Source organism: Tachypleus tridentatus, chromosome 2, assembly GCF_004210375.1.
Source record: "Tachypleus tridentatus isolate NWPU-2018 chromosome 2, ASM421037v1, whole genome shotgun sequence".
NCBI lineage: Eukaryota > Metazoa > Arthropoda > Merostomata > Xiphosura > Limulidae > Tachypleus > Tachypleus tridentatus.
In genome coordinates this window covers 64,294,154-64,313,407 of record NC_134826.1, presented here as the reverse complement: position 1 = coordinate 64,313,407, position 19,254 = coordinate 64,294,154, and the positions used below count along the sequence as shown (strand labels likewise).

At 33.5% G+C, this 19,254-nt stretch overlaps 1 protein-coding gene across 1 annotated transcript in view; it reads right to left on the bottom strand.

Annotated features, from left to right (window-relative positions):
* Window positions 1–16,197: 16,197 nt before the first annotated feature.
* LOC143244008 (disks large homolog 1-like) overlaps window positions 16,198–19,254 on the bottom strand; it is a 35,996-nt gene continuing 32,939 nt past the window's right edge. Inside the window, exons 16-17 of the mRNA XM_076487947.1 lie at window positions 16,670–16,757; window positions 16,198–16,247 (exon numbers count right to left, since the gene is read on the bottom strand). The gene's annotated coding sequence lies outside the window, so the exon portion shown is untranslated. The remainder of the gene's footprint in view (window positions 16,248–16,669; window positions 16,758–19,254) is intronic.

The following is a 19,254-nucleotide window of genomic DNA, read 5'->3' as shown; positions in this document are numbered from 1 at the left end:
GTTCGAATCCTCGTAATTCTATATATGCTCGCCCTTTCAATTGTGGAGTGTTATAATATGATGGTCAATCCCCCCATTCGTTGTTAAAAGAGTAGCCCAAGTGTCAGGGGTAGGTGAATATAATCAATTAAATTGAAGTCTATGTGACTGAGTTACAGTTGGAACGATTCACTACTGTAAAATAATTTATTTGTTTTTGTATAAAACTTTCCTATTCTTTTTTTATGTAAAGGAAGCATTTGTGATATGAGGGACAAATATCCAATTCTCCATTTCAATGAATTACACACCTCCATTTTTTATTTGAGTTTGGTGAGCAGACAATTCATGTATTTTATTCCCTGTAGCAAACAAACAGCCTGGCATGGTGAGGTGGTTAGGGCGTTCAACTCGCAATGTGAGGGTCGCAGGTTTGAATCCTCGTCATACCAAACATACTTGCCCTTTCAACAGTAGGTATGTTATAATGTAATGGGCAATCCCGCTATTCGTTGGTAAAAGAGTAGGTCAAGAGTTGGCGGTGCGTGATGATGACTAGCTGCCTTCCCTCTAGTCTTACACTGCTAAATTAGGGACGGTTAACGCAGAGAGCCATCGTGTAGCTTTGCGCGAAATACAAGAACAAACTATTAGATGTTGCTAATGTTTTAATGTCATTTTATACCGTTAGGATATATGCAGTGAGAAGAAGTTTGTCTTGTTTTACCGTAGTGATTGGCACTTTAAGGAGTGAGAACAAACATTTAAAGTGCTTTACTACACTGTAACTGTTCGCTTTAAGCTACTTTTTTATGTCTTAGTTGGTAAAAGACAAGATAGAAACAAAATATATTTTCTTGCCACAGGAAATTCCGATTAAAATGTTCTCTAATTCAGTAGAAAACGTTTCGATTGTAGATATATCGTTCTAAATTGGACGGAAAATAACTGCCAAACGTTTAAGAAGCCCCTGATTTCGGAGCAGTCACTGTTGTTAGGTTAACTGTAATTTAACGCATGGGTGATGAGATCGCGTGTAAAGCACGAACAAAGTTGATGTGCTTACAGTAGTTGGAACTCCAGGTGTAAATGTTAGGTTCAAGGCCCGTAAAGCTAGTGAAGCTAATTTTATCTCAAAGAAATACAAGTACGACTCTGATGACACAAATATAATTGAAATACACAAATTACACAAGTTGTTTAAACTGACAAATAAGATCGTCAGCTTTCACAAGTTTTTCGAATTCATACGAAAGATTTGTTTAAATAAAACTGAAGAAACATAAAGTAGAAGAAGAGAAAGTATCAGATTACATATACATCAGGATCAGAGGACACTACAAAAGAACACAGATTAGATTTAGAGAAACATTACTACAGAACAAATACATCTAATTCAGAGGAATACTACTAGAGAACACAGATAAAAATCAGGGAACACAACTAGAGTACACATGCATCATGATCAGAAGACACAACAATGAAATCCATATATTAGAATAAGAGGACACTACAACGGTACACAAAATACCAGAACAAGAATCTGCGACGAAGTATGGAGATACAGAAACTGACGTGTATACAAGAAGAGTTAGAAACTAAATAAAATGATTATGTTAGTGTACGCTTAGGTTAGTCAGTAAGCGACAGTTAAGACCACTTCTAGAACATAACAGTTGAAGAAAAAGTATCTTTGTTATCTTTAAGCGGACTGAACTTTCTTTCTTTTTTTTTTAACCGATTAATAATTTGACCTCCAATGCTATGGATCTGACGAAAAGCTGTTGATTTAGCTACAGGCCGCAACTGAAGATCCAGTATGGCTAGGTGGTTAAGACACTTGACTCGTAACCCGAGGGTCGCGGGTTCGAATCGCTGTCACACCAAACATGCTTGCCCTTTCAGCCGTGAGGGCGTTAAAATGTGACGGTCAATCCCACTATTCGTTGGGAAAAGAGTAGCCCAAGTGTTGGCGGTGGGTGGTGATGACTAGTTGCCTTCCCTCTAGTCTTACACTGCTAAATTAGGGACGGCTAGCTCAGATAGCTCTCGTGTAGCTTTGCGCGAAATTAAAAAACCAAACCAAATTGCAACTGAAATGTAGTATTATATTCGTTAAGTAAATAAACTTCAAATATGTAGAGATAGATAATTTATTTTGCACGTGAGGCCATGCTAAAGCTACAGATTATCTGAAGTATCGAAAAAAAATTAATTTAGCATCCAATTCTCTCGATATTCATTTTTATGGATAGTGATTTGTTTGAAAAGTATTAATTCAGTGAGAAAATTATCTTTACATTTTTATGATTACTTTAATGTCTGAGACGTCATTCATACTTTGGCGGCAACTTTCAATGATCCACGTAACAACAGTAATCAATACTTTTGTTCCAAACAAAAACTTGTATCGTCAAAATTTATTTGTGATGTGATTTCTATTTTCTAAATGCGCATGATTACCATTACATCACAACTAAAAATTAATATAACTGGATTTAATGCATTCTAATTCGGTGTACGCAAAGTCATAACACAAGAATTAATAATTATTAGAACGCGTTAGGTACGCTTTCGTAAATGGCGAGGTTTCAGCTTGAAATTTCAGTGATGACTTAGCTACCTACACGAGTTTCGGCCAGTTTACTCTTATGTACTAAGCTAACAATGGAGAATAATAAAAATAATACATATATACACATATATATTTTACAACGATTTTCAACAGAAACTTCGTAAGTTTATCAAATATATACTCAGCTAATAATATTTGCTCATATTCCAAAGCAGCATGTCCAACGATGTTCTGAATAATAAACAAAGACATAATACTTATTCCCTTAATTTTCTGAGACGTATAACACCCTTCAGTGGTCTCAAGATAACTTGAAATGCTGTCCATGCTGTATGAATATTCACACAAAACTCAAAATAAATCTATAACCTTAATTGTCTCAAACCGGATGGGAAAATAATATCGTTGTCTTCAGTGATTTCAAGGGCAACACAAAATTATGATACCTAATAATTTTCACAAAAAGTTGTTTTATTTCATACGCTCGAGTTCTTTCAAATTCAATTTACATATCACTTATAATCAGCTAATCTATCATATTGTACAAGGTGAGGCTACGTTCGCCGATCGTCGACTGAATAAGCAATAGAAGTGCATGTTTCCTCGTAACCTTAAAGTAGGGAAGGCCATTTGTGTCAATGTCTTAATGGCGGCAGGAGTATAAAGAAACTAGATTAGGTGGTAGGGCAATTTACATAGACATATCATGTTGACATAGCCACAAATTGTTTATTGAGGAAAGAATTAGGAAGGAGAAAGTTTCGTTGGGGAAATTTTTCATGATAGAAATTTGGCTCGAAATCATAAAATATGGATCTAACGGATTGGTGATTTTGTGGGGTTCCTATAAATCACTGTCGGGTAGGAGGATAATTTAAGTTAAACCCACGTTTCTCCATGATAGCCTCGTGGGATAACCAGAAAACATTACTCAAATTAAATGTACGATAAAGTTTTCAACTCTTATTGCATATTTAATTATGAGATCAAGAATCAGTTGGCGCTTTTAACCTGAACAATTTTGCTATTTTCTTTTAATAATTACGTTCAATGTTTTTATAAGTTACTTTTGTTGTTTTACTAAATCACGTTGAATTACCACAATTAGTTAACCTTTCTTTTGGATTAATGAGTTTGTGATTGCCACTTTTCTTGCCTCGCTCTTTCTGACCCTCGTACTGCTAAGTGTGCAACTTTATATAGAGATTCCAAGCATGTTATGCCAACAAATTTTGCTCTTGACATAATGTCTTATTTGTTGTTTCATCAGTTTTACAATCGCTGATTACGTATACACATAAACTTTTTATGTAACCAGAAGGCTGATAGAAATAATCAAATAATTCCATGTCAGTTAGGCTTCATTTAGCTACCTGGGCAAGCTGTGTACAGAAATATTGCCACTAACTTTACTCGAAGCGGTCGTGAGTACGAAAAGAAAGTGCGCTATGACGACATTCTTACACAAGAATGTGTGTTTGTTTGTTTATGAATTTCGCGCAAAGCTACACGAGAGCCATCTGCCCTAGCCGTCCCTAATTTAGCAGTGTAAGACTAGAGGGAAGGCAGCTAGTCATCTCCACCCACCGCTAACTCTTGGGCTACTCTTTTACCAATGAATAGTGGGATTGACCGTATCATTATAACGCCCCCACGGCTGAAATGGCGAGCATGTTTGGTGCGACGGGTATTCGAACCCGAACCTTTTAACGAAAATTAAAATTAGAAAAATAATTTTATTTTTAGCCTCATATTTCACCTTGTGTAGCGCGTACGTTTCCATAGCTTTAATGGGAAATTATGTAACTTTTCAACGTTTTAATGGGAAATTGTATGATTATTTATAGCTCTAATAGCAAATTATATAACTGTTCATAGCTTCATTTTAAATTGCCAAATTGTTCCTAGCTTTAATGGGCCCGGTATGGCCAGATGGTTGAGGCCTTACTGGCGATAGTTAGTGGTCTAATGACCTTCGGCTGGTAAAGCACCTGCTTGATGCGCGTTAGATTTAGATTCCCTCTGAAATTATCACATAGTTCGCAAAAAATCACCAATTCCATTAGTACCATCTTAAATACTGTTATAATACCAATTCCAGATTTTTCTCACCGACAGTCATCCCGTTTTCACCTGGGCCACTCGATAGACTGGAAAACTACCATACAGGGTGCTGTCAGACAAAATCAGTAAGGCCAACAAAATGAAATGATATCTTTACTACCAGGCTCGGCATGGCCAGGTGGTTAAGGCACTCGACTCGTAATCCGATGGTCGTGGGCTCGAAGCCCCGTCACACAAAACATGCTCGCCCTTTCAGCCTTTTGGGCATTATAATGTAAAGATCAATCCCACTAGTCGTTAGTAAAAGAGTAGCGTTGCGTGAAATTCAAAAACAAACAAACCTGTAATACCGCTAAGTGATTTCACGTTTTAACATACATAAAAAATGTGACTTGACAGTTAAATTTGCTTTGAAAAATTTGTAATTTGTTTTTCATTTGATTGTAATATTTGTTTCGATATGCCCTCTGAAGTCTATCTTGAGCGCTTGCCTGCTACGAAGCCAGTGACGTACCAGTCTCCCGCCCCTCACCCTTATATAAGATTAAATAGTCAGTCAAAGGAGCCATTAAATTCATTTCACTCTAGTTACTTACAGAAACAGGGCATTCAGCTTGGGTGACACCTGTAATGTACCACGGGAAAGATTGCTGTAACATAGAACATACTGTTAGAAAATCGACTGTGATCTTTTCCACTAAAGTTCAGGGAATGTCCCAAGGATACAGTCTTCCCCCATTTTTTTGAAGGAAGAATGATCATAATTCAGGTGAGTAGTATCTGCATTCTCGGACGTAGACAATCGATTAATATTGAACAAAATTATAGCTTTTCTTAATTATTGCGAGGCTTAAGAATGTTTGTATTTTAATTCTATAAATAAAGCTAAAAGAACGGGTAATATCTTCTTAAGTGATATCGAAAAAGGTTCTTCGAATACAAAGTTATTTTCTAGTCTTAGAACTACTCATAGTAGAACATCTCAGTTTAATGGACTATCAAAGGATCACAAACATGGCATACTATTCACATCTGTTGTCTCAGCCTTTATACACCGATAGAAAATTTTTCTCCGGTTACTAGAAAAAAATCTCCATTTTTGTTATCTCCATTAATCTCTTCTCATCTAATAAATACTTCTGATTTTTATTTTGATGTACATACTCTATATATGTTCGTTATTGAACTGATATTTTCAATTTACTTTGATAGTTTTGTTTGGAATTTGTATATTGGTAAGTTTGCTTGTTGTTGTTTTTTTTTGAGGTTCAGTGACCAAATTTACCGTCAGACACTATGGGCAGTAACGTTACTCTAGTATTCGCTGTAATATTCACACACAATATTTAAATTTAAGGTAATCAGCGACAGGTTACCTGTGGTAAACAGCATCCTACTCTCTGGTGGTGTTTTATTGAAAATAACTATGGGACTTAGAACGATGGGTTAAACAGCTTTATCAACTTTCATCATCTCCTAAACTAGATTCACGATAATATCAGGTTAGTGCTCCACCTGGTGAGCGCTTACAGTCTCTAGGCGTTTCTATTGCCGTAGCTTCTATTTACTTTCCTAACCATCCGTAGGCCCTGAGGAAAACCACGCTGTTGTTGTTTTGAATTAAGCACAAATCATCGAAATCCAGCTTTTAGCGTCGTAAGTCCGCAGACACACCGCTGTGCCACTAGGGGGCGAAGACTACGTTTTTCAGACAACTAATGAAATTTTTATGCATTTGTGACAATATCGATGATATAGCGGATAGGCGGAGAGACGTCTGGTAGCTTTTGAAGTCGAGTAAAAAAGAAAATTTTCACTATTCATAAGAAACAGAGGAAAAACACCTAAACTTAGGAAGGTGTTTCTTTTCAGAAACCTTTAATTTTTAGTCATAGGGTTAACAATATAATGAAGAATGCTGCGAGGGAACTTTGTTCATGTATATCAGTTATAAAAAAACCTGGATTTTTGTGTTTCATGCGATTAGCATTTCCTTTTTCAGATCAGATAAACAACATTACGGCACGTAATCTTGGGCTTCAAGGAATGTATGGAGAAAGGTGTAGCTTACAACGTTTCTTGTGATACTTATAACGAAACATATATTGTAGAAATTGAGAGATCTGTAGCTTACAACGTTTCTTGTGATATTTATAAAAAAACATATATTGTAAAAATTGAGAGATATGCAGTTTACAGCGTTTCTTGTGATACTTATAACGAAACATATATTGTATAAATTGAGAGATTTGTAGCTTACAGCGTTTCTTGTGATATTTATAACGAAACATATATTGTAGTAATTGAGAGATGTGTAGCTTACAGCGTATCTTGTGATATTTATAACGAAACATATATTGTAGAAATTGAGAGATATGCAGCTTACAGCGTTTTTTGTGATATTTATAACGAAATATATATTGTAGAAATTGAGAGATATGCAGCTTACAACGTTTCTTGTGATATTTATAATGAAACATATATTGTAGTAATTGACTACAATTGAGTTATCTAGTTCGTCCACTTGATGATGCCAGGTAAACCTGACGAATCTTTGGGAATAAGATAAACAAAAGTTTCGATATGTACAACCAATAAATATTGAAACACATAGTTCTTTCTAATAACAAATTAAGAACATTATTATGGTATGAACCACTTTCACAAGCTGTCAAAGTATGAGTGTAATTAACTATACTTGTCATAAGACATTAATATTAGGCCTATTATATTTTCAAACACTATATTCAGCCGTTAAGGAATTTTCAATAAGAAAAAGTGCATAATAATAATATTGCAACCACACCGTATTTATCATATCCAATGCTGACAACACGTTTCTGAATCTTGAAAATCCTCAAGGGACTGGATATAATGTGGTGTTTAGATATATGATAAGTCTAATACGATTGTCATATTACAAGCGTAATAAATCACAAGAACGTTGTTATTTGTTCAAGTTGCATCAGTTGTTTGTTAAGTATGGGCTTGTGTTTAATAGGTCGTTTACTTCTTGACAAAACTGTGAGATGACAAATTAAGGAAACAGAATTTTCGTTACATACTGGCTGTTTCTCTTCATAAAACTACCCTATACCAGTTATCTTCATATCATGGATATATCAAGATATCCTTAAAGAGATACGTCTTCCGTTGATTCAGCAGCAAGATCGAGCCACTTGCAAGGTGAAAATTCGGGGTTCGATCTCGCTGCGAACACCCAACATGTAGCATTTGTGTTTAACTTTGTGCTGAAACAAACAAGAGTAAATGTGAATATAAAACAGATATTCTTCTGTTGAGCCCAACAGTATAATCTGCTCTCTTTTCTTTTTTTAAGTTGAGGGTTAAATTTGTGGAAATAAAAATTTATCAAGTCAAATATAGTAACTATATTCGAGGCTTTACAACATTAGTGCCTAGCTGAAATGATCTCACAACGCGATGAAAGATTATAATATAATCTGTATGATACTACGAAACATTATAATACAGTCTTTAGGGTACTATGAAACATTATAATACAATCTTTAGCTTACTATCTTCAGATTCTTTGTAGAGTACTAATCACTCTACTATAGATTTAGATTGTGAGTTTAATTACTCAGAATACACGAGCACGGTGAATGCTGGGATACAAAAAGGGATATACAAATCATTCAACAAAGACACGTAGTAGTAAATTACCTTCAAGAATCCATCCCGATTTTTCTTAGCAATAAAAATTGATCTTACGATGATGAAAAAATAATTCGGTAACGTAAAATTAATATGTGAAACGCTAGGATGAAATCTTTTAAACTTTAGATTTTCTTTGAATGTAGTTAGGTACTAGGGGCTATCTTTTCTCTGCCTACCGCACGCATACCGCTACGCTGTTGGGGTACTAAAATTTCGAAAATTAGATTTAAAGAGAGCAGAAATCGAAATTAAACACGATAAATAAAAATATTTGTTGAAGATTCAAAAGTTAGGTTCAAAAGTATATTTTACCAAAGTTTCGAAGGTTAGGTTTCAAAGGGAATAGAAACCGAAAAAATGGACATGAGAGAAAAAAAGGTAAATTTTACTAAAATTACGAATGAAATATGTATACATCGTTTGTTTTTTTTTAGCGCAGAGCTATACACTAGGCTATCTTTAATTCTGTTCACTACGAGAAATTAAATCCCAGATTTTAGGATTTTAAGTGCATGCAATTACCACTGAAATACTGCTAGGTGTGAAATGTATTAAACACAATATATAAAACAAAAAACATTATGTATTGAAAACTTTCTTTGATGAAATCAGTAGGTAAATCTCTCACTAAAATTTTAAAATAACTAAAAGCATTTTTTTCTAAGGTTACGCTTGAATAGAACACAAACACTAAATGCAGGGAAGAAGATGACTGGAATTAAAGAATAATGAAGCGGAAGAGGTAAGTCGAACCTGTAATTCTAGTTCCGCCCTTAGTTGGTCAAAAATGTGACTGATTACCAGAAACACAGAATAATAAAAATAATTTCACACATGAGCTAATAAATTATTTTTAACAACAATTACAGCAACTTAATGCAAAGACTTTTGTACGTTTAAGAATAATATTAGGTTTAGTCAAATCAACTTGCTACTCGTTTTTAAAAAATTAGGTTTGTATGTTTGTTTTTGAATTTCGCACAAAGCTACTCGAGGGTTATTTGTGCTAGCTGTCCCTCATTTAGCAGTGTAAGACTAGAGGAAAGGCAGCTAATCATCACCATCCATCACCATCTCTTTTACCAACGAATAGTGGGATTGATCGTCACGTTATAACACCTCCACGGCTGAAAAGGCGAGCATGTTTGGTGTGACGCGGAATCGAACCCGCGACTCTCAGAATATGAGTGGAGTGCCTTAACCATCTGGTCATGCCGGGTCCTCTCTCTCTCATACGATTCATCTTTAAAAGTGAGAGTAGGGCAAGGATCAGAAAAATTGGCGAGTGAGGCGAGAATTTTTCTGCTAAAGAAATATTTAAACCACAACACAAGTAGGTTGCTTCAGAATGTCCGTTATTCAACAATTTTATGGAATCGTTAAATGGTTTCCCAAGCAAGAATGTAAAGAAAGTCTTGAGATCTCATGCTAAAATATTTGAGAAACCCTGATTATAGTAATAAACGTTCTAAACCAATGTTTCTCAAACGTTATCTACGCTGAAGAAACATTTTTTGAGTCCTCGAGGTGTCTTGTAGGTTCAAATGTAACTTTTTAAAATGAACTATAACGAACCACGTCAATAGTCTCCTGCTAGTACAGCAGTAAGTCTCAGGATTTATAACCCTAAAATCAGCCTGCTGTGGCTTTATCATAAGAAAAACACACCACGTCAAGAAACATCAATTTTTTTCATCCTTGTTGAGAAAATAATGGTCGCGACAATCAAATCCTGGACGGGAGGTCGTCTAGGAAACGAGACTGAAAAACACTTGTGAGTCATTCCATGTTAAATCATCCAGAGTTTGGAAAATTTTCCAGGTGATCTCCTTAGAATGCCTTGAAAAAATTCACAGGTGCTCATCTACCCATATAATGAAAAACTGCCAAATATTAGATCAATATATCTAATAGTTTCTGATTTACAGCCCTGTAAAATTTAGTTAATTTTTGTTATTTTTGGCGACTTCATTTTTGAGCAACTTTGGCTTCTTAAAGCTACACGAGTAATAACGGTAGAAGGCTGAAATATGCTATACTGACTGAATTAATCTCACAGAATTCAAAAATGGTCTCAAATCAAATTTATTCTACTTTTTGAATTATAATGTTTTAAAGTATCCTCTGACCATACATTGTTTACTTGAAAAAAACACTTCGATTCAGGTGTGTTACAGTGGGCAAATATATCCATGCAATTTTGAAATAATTTATGAATCCCATTGAAATATTCTAATCACCTTTACCATATATTCTTGCATCTCTGAACATGATCTTCAAAAAAATCAAGTTTGTGTAAAATAATGAATTATCAAAGTTTAAGTGTCTCTGATATGTACCATTAGGCAAAGGACCACATTCAGGGCATTCAGTTCTTTCTTGTCAATCAGGAATCACTCCTGCAGTATTGTGTAAAGTTTGATCTACTTGAGTGCTATGAAAAATGCAAAACTGTGGCAGGTATTAGGTCACATCATAACTTTATTCCCCACACTACCAACAAATTGTATGTGAGAAGGTTATCAGATGACGATGTGTACACAGTTGTAACTGTTGGTAGTAGCAGTGAAAGTGATGCTGCAGCAGCTCAAATAGGGTCTAATGATAACAATGACAATTATCAGCCAGGGAAATATGTGGCATGCATATACGATCATGAATGGTATGTGGGAAACGTAAAAGATAGATATGATGAGCATTCCGATCTGTTGGTGTCATTTATGAAGAAATCAAGAAATGAACTGTTCTCATTGCCTGCAAAGTCACGTAAAGATGAAAACTGGATTCCTTTCCAATATATTCTTTGTCTGATAAGTGCACCTCCCTTGCAAGGCAGTAGTGTTCTATGTTCTAAGTCAAAGTGATCTCAACATAATCAAACTCGAATTTCAGGAATTTATTCAAGTTGTCTGAACAAAGCAATGCTTATTTGATGTTGTTAAGGCTAATGTATCGCCAAAGCAGTTTTTGAAACATTTCATTGTCACGATTATTGCAGTTTGGTGTGACTATAATCTTTCTCAGTTATCCCCTGTTGTAGCACTGTGCTTTTTGTGTTTGATTTTCCTTTGTATTTATTATATTATAAATCTTAAACTCAACCATATCTGCATAACTGTAATGCATACACAATATAGTTGCATTGCCATGTGATCTGACTAGTTATGCCAATAAACTTGTTCAGAAATGAATTAATTCTTTTTGTTTCTTACAACTTCATTATTTAACATTGTGAAAGGCTGGTTAAAATATTTCAGTAGGATTCATAAAATTTTGACAGGTATTTTTCAAAATTGTATGGATATATTTTTAACAGTAACACACCTGAACTGATTTTTTTTAAATAAAAAAACGTATGGTCAGAGGATACTTTAAAAAATTATAACTCAAAAAATAGGTTGAACACCATCCCGATTTTTTTTTAGATCATATTCAGAGATATAAAAATATATGGTAAAAATCTGAAAAGGCTGAATAACTGGTGACATGGTCAAACTGTGGCCTGAAGTAGGGCTATTTTTAACTAAATCATAAAAAGTTGCATGCAGCTAAATTATTTTACAGGAGATCAAACAGACTTTTAATTACAACAATTGCTGATGTATCAACTGATATGTTATAGGAAATTAGAAAACAAAATTCAGCTTTGTATCATATTAAGTCTTAGAGCTATGGCTTATGACATAAATAAATGTTTTTTACGATTTTGGGTTTTCAGGTATTTCACTGCCTCTCTATGCAAATCCTAAGAGAGATAAACTTGGTTTGAAACCATTTATGAATTTTGTGAGATTAATTCAGTCAGTGTAGCAAATTTTAGCCTTCTACCACCATTACTCTTGCAGCTTTAAGCAGCCAAAGTTGCCCAAAAAGTAATTCGCCAAAAATAAAAAAAAATAATTAAATTTTACAGGGCTGTAAATCATAAATTATTATAGATATTGATCTAATCTTTTGCAGTTTTTCTCTATATGGGTAGATGAGCACATGTGAATTTTTTCAAGGAATTCTGTGAGGGTCACCTGCAGCCCCTGGATGATTTGACATGGAATGACCCTTGTGTAAACAAAAGTTTGAATAACATAACCAAACTGCTCAATTATAGTTTACTGAAATTTTACGGATGTTGAATCTATAAATCATATAAGTAATTCGACTTTTGTAACTTATGGAGCTTCTTCTTTTATGCATTAAATCAATATTGAGTCACTATCACATCCAGCAGTGGTAAAGACAGTCAGGCAAATTTTATCTTTTGTTTTTGAAAGATGAATATTAGCAATAAACACAAATGAAACTTAACATTGTTTTCTTTTAAAGTTGTATACCACTGGTACAGTGGTAAATTTATGGATTTATAATACTAAAATCTGGGATTCGATTTCCCTCGGTGGACTTAGCAGATAACTTGATGTGGCTTTGCTATGAGAAAACACACATTGAAAGTTTGCAATTTTCACATTTCACAACTCAATTTCAAGACTTAGAAAAGTGATTCCTGCAGAATTATGGGGGTTTATGGGATGACAAAATATTCGCGAAAACAACAATAAAGCAACTATAACAGATGTAAACGATGATAAGTTTGTTTTGAAATTTGCACAGAGCTATACAAGGCCTATCTGCATTTACTTTTGTTACTAGAGAAGGCAGCTGGTCAATACCACCCACTGCCAACTCTTTTACCAACAATGGGATAAACATTAATAAGAATGCCTCTACTGCTGAAAAAGTAAGCAGGTTTGGTGAAAAGATTCGAACCCGCGGTCTTTAGAGTGCTAGCCGAGCAACCTAACCAACTGGCCATGCCAGGTCTTAATGCGACAATTCTATAATGTTAAGTAACCTCACAAAGAATGTGTGATCGCAAAGTAAAATTCCAAATGATATTATCCATGCAGTAGTATTTAATTCATAAATACAGAGAACTTAGAAGTCAGTTTCGAATATTAGTTAATTATTTTTACTGAAATTGTTGGTGCAAGGAAAACTCACAAACGGTCGTTATATAAGAAATTTGTGTTGTTATCTAGCAACCAGAAGTGAAACTATTATTTATGAAACATGGAAATATGTGCTTATAAACTCGCCTTACTACTAAGTTTAAATTTTCCTTTTTATTATTTCTCCACCAAAAATGTGTGGCAGAAGAACAAAATAATATTACTGTTATACACACTGTGAAACACTCGATGGTGGCATTTAAGTGCTCAAATAAAGGTACAACTCAACTTCAGCAGTTATTTGTAAAAATCATAGAATAATAAATTGAATGCAGTGGCCATTTTTTCTCTAGGGCGATCCCTACAAAGTAAACATTACTTAGTGATATCTGAAATCATATAGCTACACACTTCTAGTTTAAAATCCGAAGTGAAGAAGAAAAACATCTGCAGTCAGTGTTTTATCGCCATAAACATTAGGATCTATCATAGGCGTTAATTTTCAAGGGGGACATGTTTCTCGCAGTTTTATGAGGATAGGATATATTTATTGGATATAATACCATAAGGAAGAATATCCCAGCTACAGAAAAATGTCAACACACGCTAAGGCCTATTGCATTGTATTATATAAAAAGTGTTAATGGCAGTTAGTCGTCACCACTAATGTTTCCATAACTGGAATTGCAAAGAGCACTTATAACCGTCTTGTTTACATAAAAATTCACTGTTGGTAAGGTTAACATAGTACATCACATTTAATATTATTATGTTTTGTTTGTCACATAACGTAGTGTTAAGAACGTTTCAAAAACAATTGATGAAATTACCGATTTTTCCTGGTAAATTAAGTAAGAGGGCACCAGATGTAATTAGTGGGATTAGTTGCAATATTGCTGGTATTTAAAACTTTTTTCTGTGTGTTTCATATAGCGTTATTGGGGTCATTGTAACAAACAGTGCCAAAGGCTCACAAGGAATTTGGAATCTTTCCAGTTTGGTTTGTTTTGAATTTAACATTAAGCTACATAAGCACTATCTGATCTAGCCCTCCCTAATTTAGCAATGAAAGACTAGAGGGAAGGCAGATAGTTACCACAAACTCTTGGATTACTCTTTTATCAACGAATAGTAGGATTGACCATTACATTATAATGCTCCCATGATTGAAACATTAGATGTTTTGTGGATGGGGACTGAAACCTGCCATAAATAGTTTAGAAAAATATGTCTAAAAAAATCCAATAAGGTCCATATGGGCCACTTCCATCAGGAATTCTAGAAACAATGAACTTCTGCATCAAAGAAATAAAAATATGGTCCTCTTAAAATATATTAGACAAAAATAATACATGCCACACTGAAACAGTCGAGATTCGTCACCACAGAGTTTATTGACTGAGCACAAAAATAAACTCAGTTGATTACAAAATGAGTATTGGAATAAATATTAGAAACAAACAAATACCCTCTTTGATTGAGAAAATCAGGTACATATAAAAATAAAAGATATAGAATTTTTATTTAAAAACAAACAAACACGTATCTATTTCAAGAAACTTATATCAATTTCGAGTGATAGAAAACCAAAATTTTTTTTCATAGCAATTAAACACCTTTTTAAAAAAACTAGAAGAGTACATAGATTTTGCACACACACAAACACAGATATATACATCCCAAAACTGATCCTATTCAAGTAACAGAACTGTCAAATTAATTGAAAACAGCAAATTCTGGGTAAACATGAATAACATGGTCCTAGACATGTGTTGCACCTGGACACTCACTTCTAGAAACTGGGTTTTTATAACTGTGGTGTGCAGAGCACAGATAGTCCATTCTGTAGCTTTGTGCTTAATTCCAAGAAAACACCAGACATAAGTTCCAGTAATAATTTCTTTTGTTACAATTTTTTGAAAATAAAACGTTTATCATGTGCAGACTAGAAATTTGGCTTAAAATTGAAATTTTAATGTTTTTATTATTTTCATCGATGTTAATTTCATCAGGAATATGCTCTGTTATAAAAAGCTATGTACATGTTTAAATTAATGATATGGGCTAAATAATCAAAACATAAATAAAGAAACATGTTTCTTGTACACTAAACTGTACACTGTGAAAGAGGTCATTAAATAAAGGGATGTGAATTTAGTAAAATTAGAGATACAAGTTTACTCTAGTGAAATTTCACATTTAGGTAAAATGTACGTACACTGATTTTCAAAAATATTTATCAAAAATTCTTTCCTGCCTCTTAAATACAATTTATTAATGCTATTTTGGAAAGTCAAAAACACAGACAAAAACAGATGAATATTCAATAGGAAAAACATCTCACCAATACAAAAATTGAACAAATGTCACTTTTAAGCACATTGCAGGAATCAGTTCCATGCACAGAAGAAACTTTTTTCCCCACAATAACATCATAAAACAGACTTTACAATGATTAATTAATTCAACAAAAGCATATTTTGTCACATCTGCACACACACACACACAAGAATATGCATGCTAACATGAGCCTACAAATCTTTTTTGCATCATATTTTCAAACACACTAATCTGAACTTGTCTTCAGACATCCACAAAATATTTACCCTGAAAGTTAAAGGTGTTAGAACACCACTGAAGAGATATTCAAATACAACTCCTTGTCAATTACGTGTCTTTTCAAAACCAGAAAACTTTTTCTGTTCCATTGTCTAAATCTATATTTTTCACAATATATTTTTTGTACCCATTAAACACATTCCCCACACCATCAGGAACGTTCTTTACTCCTTTCACTATGGTGTTGACGAGAAGATCAAAGCACATGGAACAGATGAGGGTATTGGATTCAACACAATAATGGAAAACCATCTGATCCACTTTTTCTTAGAAGGTTTTGTACAGCTTTTCTTTGGATGGTACCCAAATAACAGATGTTGAGTGTTTCACAATCATCTTCTTTACTCTTGTATATATTTCCTCTTGACTGTCACCTTCAATAACCCCTTTAGAAAAAAAAGGCAAGAAAGATAACAATATAAACTCGTTCTTTTAAGTTTATATCATTATTCTATATTATTGCAAATCATTTTTAAAACAATCAACACTGCAAACACTGTATGCTGTTGAAAACATACCTACTCCCTAATATTTCTGAATTAATGTTAAAAATATAGATATCTGACCTCATGTTAGTGAAAATAGTTAGGAATAACATATACAACAACCCAAATTAACATAAAAACTTCCATATGTTTAACATATGTTTTGATAAAATCCTGGAGATTTTGCTGATGTACCTAATAAAGAGATTCATAATAAGATACTAAAATCCCTTTATTTCTAATAATTTGTGACATTTGCTCAGTGATATAAAACAAACAAAATATTAGAAAAAAAATATTAGTTTCATTAAAAGCTATCTTACCAGTGAAAAACTTTGCAAATTCATGTTCTAGTCTTACTGCAGCATCATACACCTTACTGGCTTTGTCTTTGGACATCCTTTTATTCATCTCTAAATCAAAAATAATGTAATGAAAGAACGCCTCAATGTACCTTTAAAATATATTGTCTGTGTAAACACAAACCCTCACTTATAAATATGAGCTCATAAACAAACCTCAAAAACCACAACTTGATATAAAATCAAAACGAATTTTTAAACATAATTCTTCACAATTTAAATTTATTAAATATATAATACATTTTTGAAAAATGTCTCAACCCAGTCTAGTAAATTAGACAATTTTCTTTTGGAAAGTTGTTACTGGTGGTATCTCAGTACAAAGGAGAAATCAAACCTTGGATTTTAGCTTTTAAGTCCATAAACTTACTAAGGATTCATATGGTAACAAAAATATACACAATGTAATATTTGAACTATCTTCAGCATGAATTAAACCTTATGAGTTTCCAGCCCACTGGAGGACCTTTTGGAATAATGCAGATTAGGGTCATTCCATGTCAAATCATCCAGATTTTGGAAACTTTTCCAGGTGACCCCCTTAGAATTTCTTGAAAACATTCACATGTGCTCATCTACCCATATAATGAAAAATTGCCAAAGATTAGATCAATATCTCTAATAATTTCCAATTCACAGCCCTGTAAAATTTAGTTAATTTTTTTTTTTATTTTTGGCGAATTAATTTTCGTGCAAATTTGGCTTCTTAAAGCTGCAAGAGTAATGGTGGTAGAAGGCTGAAACATGCTATACTGACTGACGTAATCTCACAGAATTCAAAAATGGTGTCAAACCAAGTTTATCTCTCTTAGGATTTTCATAGTGAGGCTGTAAAATCACCTGAAAACCCAAAATCGTAAAAAACATTGGTTTATTTAATGAGCCATAGCTCTAAGACTTAATATGATACAAAGCTGAATTTTGTTTTATTTTGTTTTCAACTTTCTCATAACATATCAGTTGATACATCAGCAGTTGTTGTAATTAAAAGTCTCTTAAATCTCCTGTAAAAATATTTAGTTGCATGCAACTTTTTATGATTTAGCTAAAAATAGCCTTACTTCAGGTCACAGTTTGACCATGTCACCAGTTATTCAGCCTTTTCAGATTTTTACCATATATTTTTACATTTCTGAATATGATCTACAAAAAAATCAGGATGGTGTTCAACCTACTTTTTGAGTTATACTTTTTTTAAAGTATCCTCTGACCATACATTGGTTACTTGAAAAAAAACTTCAATTCAGGTGTGTTACTGTGTGCAAATATATCCATACAATTTTGAAATAATTTATGAATCCCATTGAAATATTCTAATCAGCCTTTACCATATATTCTTACATCTCAGAACATGATCTTCAAAAAATCAAGATTGTGAAAAATAATAAATTATCAAATTTTAAGTGTCCCTGATATGTACCATTGGGCAAAGGACCACATTCAGGGCATTCAGTTCTTTCTTGTCAATCAGGAATCAGTCCTGCAGAATTGTGTAAAATTTTATCTACTTGAGTGCTGTAAAAATGCAAACCTGTGGCTGGTATTAGGTCACATCATAGCTTTATTCCCCACTCTACCAACAAATTGTATATGAGAAGACTATCAGATGATGATGTGTACACAGTTGTAACTGTTGGTAGTAACAGTGAAAGTGATGCTGCAGCAGCTCAAATAGGGTCTAATGATAGCAATGACAATTATCAGTCAGGGAAATATGTGGCATGCATATCATCATGAATGGTATGTAGGAAACATAAAACATAGATCAGATGAACATTTCAATATGTTGGTGTCATTAATGAAGAAATCAAGAAACGAACTGTTCTCATGGCCTGCAAAGTCACGTAAAGATGAAAGCTGGATTTCTTTCCAACATATTCTTTGTCTGATAAGTGCACCTCCTTTGCAAGGCAGTGATGCTCGCCTCTATGTTCTAAGTCAAAGTGATCTCAATATAAACAAACTAGAATTTCAGGAATTTATTCAAGTTGTCTGAACAAAGCAATGCTTATTTGATGTTGTTAAGGCTAATGTATCGCCAAAGCAGTTTTTGAAACATTTCATTGTCACGATTATTGTAGTTTGGTGTGACTAGAATCTTTCTCAGTTATTCCCTGTTGTAGCACTGTGCTTTTTGTGTTTGATTTTCTTTTGTATTTATTATATTATGAATCTTAAACTCAACCATATCTGCATAACTGTAATGCATACACAATATATTTGCATTGCCATGTGATCTAACTAGTTATGCCAATAAACTTGTTCAGAAATGAATTAATTCTTTCTTGTTTCTTACAACTTCATTATTTAACATTGTGAAAGGCTGGTTAGAATATTTTAGTGGGATTAATAAAATGCTGACAGGTATTTTCAAAACTGTATGGATATATTTGCACACAGTAACACACCTGAACCGAATTTTTTTTAAATAAAAAAAGTATGGTCAGAGGATACTTTAAAAATTATAACTCAAAAGGTAGGTTGAACACCATCCCGATTTTTTTGTAGATCATATTCAGAGATATAAAAATATATGGTAAAAATCT